Genomic DNA, 14075 nt, shown 5'->3' with positions numbered 1-14075 from the left:
GAGCGTATTCAGTGATCAAACCACATCTAGTGAAAGTCGTATTCACAAGAAGGAGGACACTCATTTCTTTAGCTGTCTGTATTGTGTGCTTATCCGTAGTTGATTTCCATTTACTTTATGGATACAAAATCATCTTCATTAAAGAGGCTGAGGATAATCATTGCTATCCAAGAAGTGAATCTTACAAAAACGTTATGTTTAATATATTCATGTGGATCGATTTCGCCGTTGCCTTTGCAATACCTTGTTGTTGTCTTCTAACTGGAAACCTCATTATCATCGCCAAGTTAAGGTTCAGTCGCCACATGCAAGCTACATATTGTAATGAGAGAGGAATGTCAACTGCTAACTGACGACGCAACCACGTGTCCCACTCATTGTCTCAATGGACAAGAACGACGGTTGTAATTAATGTTTTCTTCGTTATGCTTGTGCTACCTTCTGTTGCTTTTGGCATTGGGCAAGTTTATTGGTTCCCCCCAAAAGAGATTACACCTGCAAAGATGGCGGATATTAATCTTATTGCTGAAATCACATTTATGATTATGTATACCAATAATGCAATCAACTTTATCTTGTATATAATGCTTGGATCAAGATTTAGATCAGATTTGAGAAACATGTGCTTTTGTAAACGTGACAACTTGCGTTCAACCAATGGTAATATTCGAACTAATAGTTCCTCTAATAAGAGTGTTCAATATACAAGTGTCACACGTTTGTAAATTAGGCTGTTCAATATGTTTGACGTCATCCGATACCCACGCATGTTAAACGTTGATGCCTAGTGACCCCGTGGTAGTTTTGTATTGTTTTAAAGAAGAAGAAAAGGAAAACATTTAATAGAAAACATAACACATAAACAAACGCAATGAGTCGACAACAGGCATCAACATTTAACACAATGGTTAATAGAGGAACTAGCTTAAAAGCAAATACCGATAATACAAAACCCGCTTGAAAACATATATAATTCCAAATGGTTTCCAATTATCAGGCTGTTGTTATGTATTTGTCGGACATTTGGTAGAGAGAAGTTACAATCATTAAGTATAATGAGAAGTGTTCTTAAATGACTATCAATTGACACAAATGAAACTACATTAAAGTTTTTTTACCGTGGGAAACAAAATATAACGTTTTAACACAAGGTCGCCTTTACAATCATTCAATTCCGATTAAAATCGTTTAATGTTGTGATACTGAACAGTGTTCTCAAAAAGTGGATTTTCTTCATGCTGAATCTGGAACTAAGAAACAGTTATGCCATTTTTCTATCGAGTGTACACTTACAATTTTCTCCTTGGATTTTGATCCTTATATCTTTAGAAAGAACTTACTGTGTCATATAGCCACACAATTTGCGAGATGTTTTTAGAATGCGCCATATTTCCGTTGCATTGTTTGCGTTGATTCTGTGTCTGTCGGCAATAAATTAACACTGACGAACCATATATGACTTTACATTTAAACAGGATAGCATACGGGTAATTTGTTATCCAAGAAATGAGACGTTCGTATTTAAAACTCAGACTTTAATTGACTTATCATTAGGATTTGAAATTCCATTTTGTATTTTATTCACAGGAAACATGACTATTTTGATACGTATCTTATCAAGCAATACGTTGAGAAAATCAAGTGTGACAAAAAGTGAAACGTCGAAAACCGCTCCGCAGAACAACAATCCCGTTACGCAATGGACAGTTATTACCCAAATACTGAAAACCACGTTCTTTGTGCTGATTTGTCCGTCTGTGACGTTTGGAATTGGCCAAGTGTACTGGTTCTTGAGCATCGGTCGCATCGTTTGCACAAATGCTTCATGTGTCAGAAATAAATGTTATGTCAATGTACACGAACAGTGCTATAAATTTGTCCTATACATGATGTTTGGTTCAAAGTTCAGAGCAGACCTCAAGTCTTTGTTCGTCCCTCTGACAAAGTTTTTAAGGATCAAGAACAATTCGAGAAGCATTATTATGTTCACACAAGTTCTGGTTCACATGTGTCTCATTGTCATCAGAGCTCATCACATCATGTGACTACATGACTATGTAAACAGGATGTTACCCGAAGACGGTGATTCTTGTATCGATATAATTGAGCGAGAGAAAGGTTATGACTCTTGTTTTGATATCAAAACCAGAGAAGGACTGGGATTATTCTCCCGGTCAAAAATTTTTGATATAGATATATTAAAATGTATGTATTGATCGGGAGTATAGTTGTCAATATTGTTTCGATATTATTGTGCCTAAGTAGAATTGTGAATATTGAACTGATATTATTGAGCAAAAGATGGATTGTGAATCTTGTATCGATATAATAGAATCAGAGAAGGATTGTGAAGCTTGTATCATTATCATTGAGCTAGATATGGGTTGCGAATCTATATCTGTATCAATATAATTGAGCCAGAGCAATACCCTTGTATCGATGTAATTGAGCTAGAAAGGGATTTGTTTATCATTTCATTATATTATTACTGGTATTTTAGAGCATTGAACTGATATATGTGTGTACATGTAAATTAGAATTCATGTTATTTTTGTGTCTGATAAATTAGTGTTGTTGTTTTTCAAATAATACACACCTGAAACTGTAGCTGAGATATTTTGCGGACAAACTAGAACAGTAGATGAAGGAAACGGTGTAACCGTTTGAAGTAATTGAAAATAACTGTTGTAGTTCTTAACTAAAGTTAAAAATAAAACTGACTTTTTATATAAAGCTGATTTCGGTATCGTTTACTAAGTTAATCAAAGCCTAGCTCTACGTATAAAAGGAGCTCTCTTTCCCCCGCTACATAATTGCATATCATTTTTGTGAACGTTTCGATCCTGTCATAAAACACAAATACCTATAGCCTGTATGCAAAACAGAAGGAAAAAGGAAGGAGTCATTTGGCAAAAAGTAAGATATTCATAGCAATCACAACAGTGGCGACCTTCGCAACGTTCCCAACATTTATGACATTAACTCAATTGGCGACTTTCATATTTTGCATCAATATTTTTATTCTCATCATTTTATTTATGCACAACATCCACAAAATCCATCACAACATTTACAACTTTCACGACATTCACAATATTCGCAACAATTACAACATTCACAATATTCGTATTTTAGAATACCTCAAACGAAAATGCTGCTGCTGCTGCTAATACTACTGCGGCTGCTGCTGCTTCTGCAGCTGCTGCTTCATCTACAGCTGCAACGTTCACAAAATCGAGCATAATTCATCACACATAAAATAAAAGTTATTAAGTTTGGACCGAGGTAACCTTTCGTCAATAAAAAGCTTCAAATATGTAAGAGAATTGCTTAAATCTACGGAACGATAACATTTTCATGAAAATCCAGAGTTTAACGTTTTCAACATTAAGCTGATGTGGCAAGAAATGCAAAAACTTGCTTTTGATTTCTGTTCAGACGTTTTACCTTTAACATAACACAAATACAATTATCTTTGGTTCTACATTCCTCGATATTTTTAAGTTTTCTCATTTACACCTCCGGAAAGAAAAGAGACCGTACTCACCGTTTACGTCAAATTTCAATTCAATGATTCTTTAACAGAATTACAAAAATATGAACCAATCATACTTACTTTTGGTATTTCAAATAAGCACATTTATCACAAAATATTGATCTTGATGTAAGGGAGGATATTGTTTGCAAATTTTGAAAAAAAAACCTTTACAGTAGCAGATGCAGTTTACAAAGGGAGATAACTGTGTGTGGTGAGACTCGACCCGATAATGTTGTGGGTAGTACAACCAGTACCTATAGAACTGTGTGTGGAACGACCCATCTCTATACAACTGTGTGTGATAATGCCATTCCCTCAGAACGATGTGTGGTAAGATCCATCCCTCTTTAGCTCTGTGTGTTGAAAGTCCCGCTTATATAGAACTGCGTGTTGTAAGACCCGTCCCTATTGACTGTGTGTGTTGTAAGATCCGTACCTATTGGACTGTTTATGGTAAGACTTGTCCCTTTAGAACTTTGTTGTAAGACCCGTCCAAAACCTCATCTCTTTAGAAGAGCTGTGTGAGAAGCCATTCGTCCCTACAGAAGTGTGAGTGGTAAGACCCGAAATATGTATGGTAATATCCATCCATATAGAACTCTGTGCGGTATGAACCGTCCCTTTAGATTGTGTGTTGGAAGACCCGTCCCTATAGAACTAATGAAATTGAGTGTGGTATGATGAAAACCTCCTATGTTTCATGTATATATCTCAAAATGGGTGCAGGCATTGTCAAGTTATCACACAGACAAGCTTTTCTTCGTTCAAGGTCACTGTGTCCGTGACCTTTGACACAAGAATCATAAGGGGTCATTTAAAGGTCTTACGCAACCCCAAGTCAAGTTTTATGGCTATGGGTGCAGGCATTGTCGTGTTATCACTCGAACAAATTTTCGCATTCAAGGTCACTGTGACCTTGACCTTTGACCCCTTAAATCAATAGGGGATATCTACTGGTCAGGCCCAACCTCCAAGTCACGTTTGAGGGCCATCGGTGTAGGCAATTTCTAGTTATCACTTGAACAACCTTTAATCAACTAAGGTAACTGTTACCCTGACCTTTAGCCCGATCACCCCCAAAAACAATAGGGTTCATATATTGGTCAGACCCAACTTACATATCAAGTTTGATGACCATAGGTCCAGGCATTGTTCAGTTACCAGTCGGACAAGCTTTAAAATTATTTTATCATTTAAGGTCACTGTGACCTTGAACTTTGACCCAATGAGACAATGCATGGACAAAAGAGTGTCCTGATAAATTTGACATGTCGATTCTGGAATTTATTCATTCTATTTAGAAAGTGAGATCATTTGAAAGCGCTAAATAAGTATTTGATAGGTATAAGTATTTGATAAGTATGCTCTTGATCCTAAGACACCACGTCATCAAAATTGCGTTTCATCAAGTGTGTCCAATCTTGAATACGAAATTCTTAAGTATAAAGGTTTGATCACATTAATCTCAACTTTATATGTTGTAAATAAGGAAGTCTATGTCTTTCTGCCGTTTTGGAAGCTTAATTTGCCATATGATACGAAATATGATCCACTATTATCAATATGGTGTATCACGAACAATTCAATTGAAAGTAAATACACGCTTGCTGTGTCTGCTCATGTTGGTCTCGAAAGTTATTACAAGACAAATTGAACTAAAATACAAGTGTTATTAATTTTGTTTGAACGAGGTGATTAAGTGTATTTTACTACCCATTTGACGTCATTGTCATTTCGCAACCATGCGGAGATTGAACATGGACAGAACTTGGAATAATCGTTGCGTAATGTTTTGCAAGCACTCATCATATTGAGTATTTGATCAGGTAATACCCGATGTTATATTGCGTAGATCATATTTGGTTGCAAATCGCAACCGGAAGGTTGTGCCAGTTGTATTGATGATACGAAAAATCATGGGCAGGTATTGCTTTTGATCGAAGAAACATACTAACCCTTCATCGTGGGTGGTATTAATATAATCTCAGGTCCCGACACACACCTTCAGCGAACTGGTTATATGACCCAATAAAACCATTTAAACGTGCAAAGAAACCAAATGATATTCCGTGGACAACCTATCAAAGTTCTACAAAATTGTCTGCTGGTCTCATTGAGTACAGAGTACAATTTACTGGTCGAGTTTGATCTCAAGGTAGATTTAATTATTCTTTATTTATAAGATAATTTGATCATCCTGTAAAACACTATTATAGTAATCAGTCTTTAAGATAGAACAGGCCTCGACATAATACGTTAGCTACAATAAAACAGGATGCATATTTCATGAAGGCTAAAATATCTTCTACTCTACCTGAGACTAAAAGCGTTTTGTATTCATTTCATTTTATGCAATAAATGCGATTCAACTTTGGTAGCACTGGGTTGCCTTTTTGGGATATGTGGAAATGTAATTGCAAAAGCAGTCCTTAGGAATAGAACTATTTCTTCAACACGTTCATTTTCTATCACTTATCGTGAAAGACACTCTGGTTTTGATGTGTTGTCCGTTAAAGAAATGGATAATGCATTAAATGCAAATCGATGTAAGACAAACAACTGAAGTTGTGTGCAAGGTGGACATGTTTTTGACATACTTGCTTTTACAGCTTTCACCCTGGTCCTTGTGATGATTACAGTGGAAAGGGATCAAACCAAATCTAGTGAGAATCGTATTTACAAGACGGAGGACACTCATTTCTTTAGCTGTCTGTATTGTGTGCTTATCCGTAGTGGATTTCCATTAACATTATGGATACAAACTCATCTTCATTGAAGAGGCTGGGGATATTCATTGACACTCAAGAAGCGAATCTTACGTAAACTTCATGTTAAATATATTTATGTGGATCGATTTCGCCGTTGCCTTTGCAATACCTTGTTGTGGGCTTGTAACTGGAATCCTCATTATCATGGCCAATTTAATGTTTATTCGCCATTTTCAAGCTACAACCTTAAATAATAGAGGAAAGTCAACGGCTAACCGACGTCGCAACCACATGTCCCACTCATTGTCTCAATAGACTAGAACGACGGTTGTCATAAATGTTTTCTTCGTTATGCTTGTGCTCCCTTCGGTTGTGTTTGGCTATGGGCAAGTGTATTAGTTTCCATCAGAAGAGTTTACACCTGCAAAGATAGCGGGTATTATTCTTATTGCTGAAATAACTTTCATGCTTATGTATACCAATAATGCCATTACTTTTGTCTTCTATATAATACTTGGTTCAAAATTTAGATCTGATCGAATAAATATTTGTTTTTGTAAACGTGACCATTTTCGGTCAACTAATGGTATCCTTCAAACTAATAGTTGCTTTGTTCGATTCTCAAGTGTCACACGTTTGTAAATTGTTTAAATCAAAAGGAAAATGTAAACATTTCATAAAACAGCACAGCAAACAAACAAACGCAAGGGGTCACCAGGCTTCATAATTTAACTCAATGGTTAATCGGAGAACTAGCTTATGTGTGAGTCAATGTCTTCAGTGTTGTAGTAGTACTTTCATGAAAAGACAAGAACAAACTGGCGGTATTTTCTATTTACTGAGTTTCCCTTGTGATACAGTAGGCACGATTATCTTGATTTCATGTTTTTCAGTGGTTTATAAAAATACCGTTTTAGAGAGGGAGAGAGAGAGAGAGAGAGAGAGAGAGAGAGAGAGAGAGAGAGAGAGATATGGGGAGAAAGTGAATGAGGGGGGAGGGGGGTCTGCATCGACGTGACAACGTATTTAACAATATTTTATATTAAGTAAACTAAATAGCCTGCTGATACATTTGTTATATTCATGCTTTCGAACTAATTTAATTGTGGTAATGTAACACTAAAATGAAGTACCAGCATATACATATAAGAAACAAAATCATCAAGGAATACTTTGATCATATTATTGCAATTCAAGCTTATTATTATAGATTTGGATATTCTACCGACATATTTTCATTTAGATTATTTCTACTTATTTTTTAAATTTATTTCTAGTGACGAACGTCTGTGATCATTATCAAAACAAAGTTCAGCGCAGGAACTTGCTAATAGAGTATTAATAAGAACAGAGTAATTCATAAGAATAAAATGGAAAGCAAATCTTTATCGTTTTAGCGAAATTAATAATGCCATCGCGGTAAATTACTATAAAAACATACCTGAATAAGATTCATACACCTTACGTCAACAAAATGTTGTTTTGCAAAAAAGAGCTCAAGCCTTATTACGTTTAGTTGCTTTCACCTTCTTTGATAAACTAAATCCATTGGAATTTGAACTAATCGCCATTACCACACTGATATGTACCTGAGCAAGTTTGGTAGTTGAACTTTCGTGCCGAACTGAATCGAAAGGGTTGAAATGCATTTAAATACAATGCGTATATGCATAATTGTATTAAGGCCTCGCTGCACCAAGCTTCATGTTTACCAAAAAACGTTCGAATAAATAATCATCCTTCACAAACAGAATGGTCTTAGAATGAATAACAATATTCAGTCATTATTAAGAAAAAATAATCACCTTTGTCTTTATAGTTTCGTAGAATTCCCGTTTTGACATCGGCAAACTGATTGCCGTTTACCGGACAGGATTTGAAGAATTGCATAATGGAAAATCGCGGGCTTAATGAAGGAGACAATGGTTCTATAGATCAATTCATTAATTGTTGATTTCTCTCTTTCAAAGCTTTATTCGTGCGACTGAGCATGTCCGGCGTTTTATGTTTCAAGTAAATACAGATAATAACAAACCCGCTTGGCAACAGATGCGGGATATAATTTCAAATTATTTCTAATTATCAGGCTATTGTAATGTATTTGAATTAATATGGTAAAGTAAATTTACAATCATTAAAGATGATGTGAAGTGTTAAATGAACATCATTCGACCAAAATGAAAGTACATTATAGTTTTTTACCATGGAAAATAGAATTTAACGTTTCAACACAAAGTCGCCTTAACAATAGTTCGGTTCTGATTAAAATCGCTGAATGTTTTGACACTAAACAGTGTTCACAAATGGTGGATTTTCTTCATGCTTAAACTGGAACCAAGAAACAGTTATGCCATTTTCTGAAAGGTCAACATTTTTCTATCGTACTTACTGGTACAACTTTCTCCGTGGATTTTGATCCTTGTAACTTTAGAAAGAACTTACTGTGTCATATGGCCTCAAATTGTGCGATATGTATTTACAAGGCGCCGGATGGCCGTTGCATTGTCAGCGTTGATTCTGTGTCTGTCGGTCATGAATTTGCGGTTACTCTCCATATATGACTTAATATTTGAACAGCATATCATGCGGAAAATTTGTTAACCAAAAACTGAGACGTTCGTAATTAAAATTTGGACTTTAATTGACTTATCCGTTGCATTTGGAATTCCATTTTGTGTTTAATTAACAGGAAACCTGACTATTTGAATACGTATATTATCAAGCAATAAGTTTAGAAAATCAAGTTTGACTCGAATAACAAAAAGGGAAAGTCAAAATCTGCTCCACAAAATAAACATCTCGTTTCACAATGAATAGTAATAACTTAAATACTGAATACTACGTTCTTTATACTGATTCTTCCGTCTGTGACGTTTGGTATTGATCAGGTGTAATGGTTCCCCGAGGAAGAAGCATCGGTCGCACCATATGCACAAATGCTACTTGTGTCAGAACTAGTAATTATGTTAATGTACACGAACAGTGCAATAAACTTCGTCCTCTACATGATGTTTGGGTCAAAGTTCAGAGCAGACCTCAAGGCGTTGCTTGTCCCTCTGACATAGATTTCAAAGAACAAGAAAAAATCGAGAGCCATTATTATGTTCCACACACGTTCTGGTTCACAGGTGTCTCATTGTTATCAGAGTTCAACACATCATGTGACTATTTGACTACAAAAACTAGATTTTAAGGACGATATCAAAAGCCATAGAAGGACTATGACTCTTGTATCTATATTATTGATCGGGAGAATAGTGTTGTAAATATTGTTTCGATATAACTGTCCCTTAGAAGGATTGTGAATATTGAACTGATATTATTGAGCAAGAGATGGATTGTGAATCTTGTATCGATATTAAAGAATCAGAGTAGGATTGTGAAGCTTGTATCGTTATCACTGAGCGAGATATGGATTGCGATTATAGATATCATTGCGCCAGAGCTAAACTCTGAAGCGTGTATCGATGTTATTGAGCTAGATAGGAATTTGCTTATCATTTTATTGTATTATTACTAGTATTTCAGAGTATTGAACTGTTATATGTGTGTACATAAAAACTTGAATGCATGTTTTTTTGTGTCTGATAGTGTTGTTCTTTTTCAAAAAATACACACCTAAAACTGTAGCTGAGATATATTGCGGACAAAATAGAACAATTTCTGTATATAAAGGAAACGGAGTAACCGTTTTAAGTATTTGAAAATAACTGTTGTAGTTCTTAACTTAAGTTAAAAATAAAACGGACCTTTTTATATGAAGCTGGTTTCGGTATCGTTTACTGAGTTAATCAAAGCCTATCTCTTTGTAGAAAACGAACTCTTTTTTTCGCCCGCTACAGAATTGCATATCTACTTCGTGAACATTTCGATCCTGTTCTATAACAGAAATACCTTCAGATTGTATGCAAGGCAGAAGTAAAAAGGAAGGAGCAAATTTGGCAAAAAGTAAGATATTCATAACTATCACCTTCGCAACATTCCCAACAATCCATACATATGAAGACATCCTCGAGATTAGCGACTTTCACATTTGCATCAATATTTTCATTCACATCATATGCTTTATGCACTACATTCGCGACATACATCACAACATTCGCAACTTTCGCAACATTCACAATATTCGCGAACTTCGAAACAATTACAAAATTCACAATATTCGTATTGGGATACCTCAAACAAAGATGTTGTTGCTGCTCCTACTGCTGCTACTGCTGCAACTGCTGCTTCTACTACAGCTGCAGCTTCATTGGAAACACAACGTTCACAAAATCGAGCCTAGAGCATCACACATAAAAGTTATTAAGTTGGATCGAGGAAAAGCCTTTCGTCAATAAAAAGCTTCAAATATGTAAGAGATATAGGAGATTTGTTTATTTCATTTTAAGATCGTATTTTATTTCACGTATTTTATTTATTAGTGCATCTATGTTCCAAAAAATAACGAAACCACTGTTATTTTAAGTGGGCATGAATAGATAACCAAGTTACTACGCCGCCATTTATTGAACGAAAATTTGAATTGTCGAATGCGTTAGAAAAATAATTTCGGATAATTATTGGATATTAAATTTTCTGTTAGTTTTATAATGTGTTTCATGATATAGAGGATTTTTGTTTATTTCAGTGTAAGATCGTATTTTATTTCACGAGTGTCATAGAAAAACATATTTTCACGAGTGGCGAAGCCACGAGTGAAAATGTAGTTTTTTTATGATCACGAGTGAAATTAAATACGATCTTACACTGAAATAAATAAATTTTCTGTTTCTTTTATGCTTATTTTAGGAGTTTTATTTGTTTTTTTATTTATTTCTGAATTACCCCCTTTTTTGAAAAGGGTGGGCTTTACGCCACTACCCGTGGGGCGCCCCTCATGCATAATTATAGCTGTCAACTTTTCTACTTTCGGTTTGCTGAGAATTAGTTCTTTGCTATTCATTCTTATAGCTTAATATTCGCTCGTTTTTTATTGCAAAGCTTTTGAACAGTAAACAATGAAGTATTATTAGTGCACATATGTTTCAAAAAATAATGAAAACACTTTTTATTTTAAGATGGGCATGAATACATAACCTTATTACTACGCCGCTATTTAAAAAATGAAAATTTGGAAGGTCAAATGTGTTAGCAAAACAAATGTGGATACTCATTGGATTTTAACCATTCTTCTTATTTTAAGACTGCATGTACGCGTGTTTTTATAGTAAGTTAATATTCAGTCATCTTACTGTCAGAGACCAGTCTGTTTCGCTTTAAAATGATTGTTTTCCAGATAAAGAGTAAACGCCACGCTAGTTTGTTGACACATTTTGAGGTGTGGGTGGGGTAAAAAAAATATCGGATCCATCTGTAAATTGTTGTGTGAATTCTCCAGGAAGCTCATTTTACGTACTACAACGGTTTATAGTTCGAAATACATTTGAACGATGATATAAAATTTTATTTATGTTCGAACAGTTTTTTTTTCTGTAATTTGTTTGGTATGAAAGCAAATGTTCGAACATTCAGCTTCAAAGATCAGTAAAATGTTTGATAAACGGGAAAACTGGTAATATACGGTAAGTTGTTAATTTCCAATTATATATTTATTTAAATTTATAAAATATTTCTTTAATTTTTTTAACATTTTTTGACATAATTTACTGAAGTCCAGTGTTCTGTTTTGATCAAGGCAAGTACATGTAACAACAAAGGTTTTAAAAGTAGTTCTGAAAGTTGATATTTTTATTCCTTATTTTGCAGTGAAAATATCAAATTGATATTTTCACTGTTGTTATTTCACTGTTAAAACCCCATATTTCATCGTAAAGCATGAAAGAAACATGGATATTCAGTCATTTTACTATCAGAGACCAGTCTGTTTTGCTTGAAGACATGTCGATTTCCAGGTAATGATAAGGACCACGCTAGTTTGTTGACAAACTTTGAGGCGTTGGTGGGGTAAAACAATATCATAAAATCTGTGAATTGTTGGGTAAATTTTCCGGGAAGTTCGTATTATAACAGTTCAAAATACATTTGAACGATGATTACAAATTTCTTTTTATGATTGAACCGTTGTTTTCGTCTGTAATTTGTTTTAATTTTATAAATTTACATTTTACTGACCGTTCCAAGGCGGTACCTAACAATCTTTGATAAACATACCTAGTTTTTTTGTATATATAGTATGTATGCACTGTGCTGTTTGTGGAGTTTTGTGCTGTTTTCCATGTTTCTTATTTGTGATTTTTTTGTTTTTATGTTCTATGTCTTTGGAGTCTACCCAGTGCCATTAAACCGGGTTTATGTTTAAACTTTTTGCTACTGAGCTTGTTTCTGTAGTTTTCCGCATATATATTGAATGAAAGCAAATGTTTGAACATTCAGCTTCAAGATCATGAAAATGTTTTAAAAACGGGATAACCATTTTTCTTATAAACGCTAAGTTGTGAATTTTCAAATATATCTTTATTTGAACTTGTGTAACATTTCTTTAATTTTTTAATATTTTATTGGCCAACATTTTCTGGTTCAAAGTGAGGTGTTCTGTTATGATCAAGGAGAAGTAACTACAATGGATTTTAAAAATACTTCTGAAATTTGATATTTTCACTCCTTTTTTTGCAGTGAAAATTTTCACTGTTGTTATTTCACTGATAATACTTCATATTTCATCGAAAAGCATGAAAGAAAAGTGTTTACACCTACGTTCCGATAGCACTTTCATAAAATCCCAGAGTTTAACATTTTCAACATTAAGCTGCTGTAGCAAGTAATGCAAATCCTTGATTTTGATTTTTGTTCAAACGTTTTACCTTTAACATAACACAAATCCAATTTTATTTCGTTCTACATTCCCATATATTTTTAAGTTCTGTCATTAACACCTCTGGATAGATAGGAGACCGTACTCACCGTTTACGTCAAATTTCAAATCATTGGAGTAGTGTTTGAGTATTTTCAAAGCATTACAAAACGACGTGGCTCTAATGATTGCGCGATGTCAGAGTTTTACCAAAATATGACAACTCATACTTATTATTTTGCATTTCAAATAAGCACATTTATCACAAAATATTTATCTTGATGTAACGAAGGATTTTGTTCGCAAATTTTGGGAAAAAATCCAATAACAGTAGCGGTTTACAAAGAGAGAGAACTGTGTGTGGCGCGACTCGTCCCTTTAATGATGTGGGCAGCAAGACCAGTCCCTATAGAACTGTGTGTGGAAAGAACTGTCTCTATACAACTATGTGTGGTAATACCCGTCCCTTCAACACGGTGTGTGGTAAGACACATAACTCTATAGAACTGTGTGTTGAAAGTCCCGCCTATAAAGAACTGCGTGTTGTAAGACTCGTCCCTATTCACTGTGTGCTGTAAGATCCGTCCCTATTGAACTATTTGTTGTAAGACCCGTCCCTTTAGAACTTTGTTGTTAGACACGTCCCAAAACTCAACTCTATAGAACGAGCTGTGTGAGTAGCCACCCGTCCTTACAGAACTGTGTGTGGAAAGACCCGTCCCTATAGAAATATGTGTAGTAATGCCCGAAAATATAGAGCTCTGTGCGGTTAGACCCACATTTCAATATTGTTCATTCTTTTTAAAATTAAGCCAGCTCACACTTCAAAATAAAACGTCAGCCGGCAAAGGTATGAGACGCCTATCCGATATTATTTAGGCATATAATGAAATAAAGCGTTTCAGTGTAAGATCGCAATATATTTATATTCGTTAACATCAGTAGTAGGTATTCTATTCGTGGCTACGCCATTCGTGAAATATAGCTTTTTGTGCTCACGATATAACACTATTGAAAAGAATTATCGTCAATTTTC

This window comes from Mya arenaria, chromosome 3 (assembly GCF_026914265.1).
Source record: "Mya arenaria isolate MELC-2E11 chromosome 3, ASM2691426v1".
NCBI classification, from domain to species: Eukaryota; Metazoa; Mollusca; class Bivalvia; order Myida; family Myidae; genus Mya; species Mya arenaria.
Note: the sequence above shows the minus strand (reverse complement) of the source record.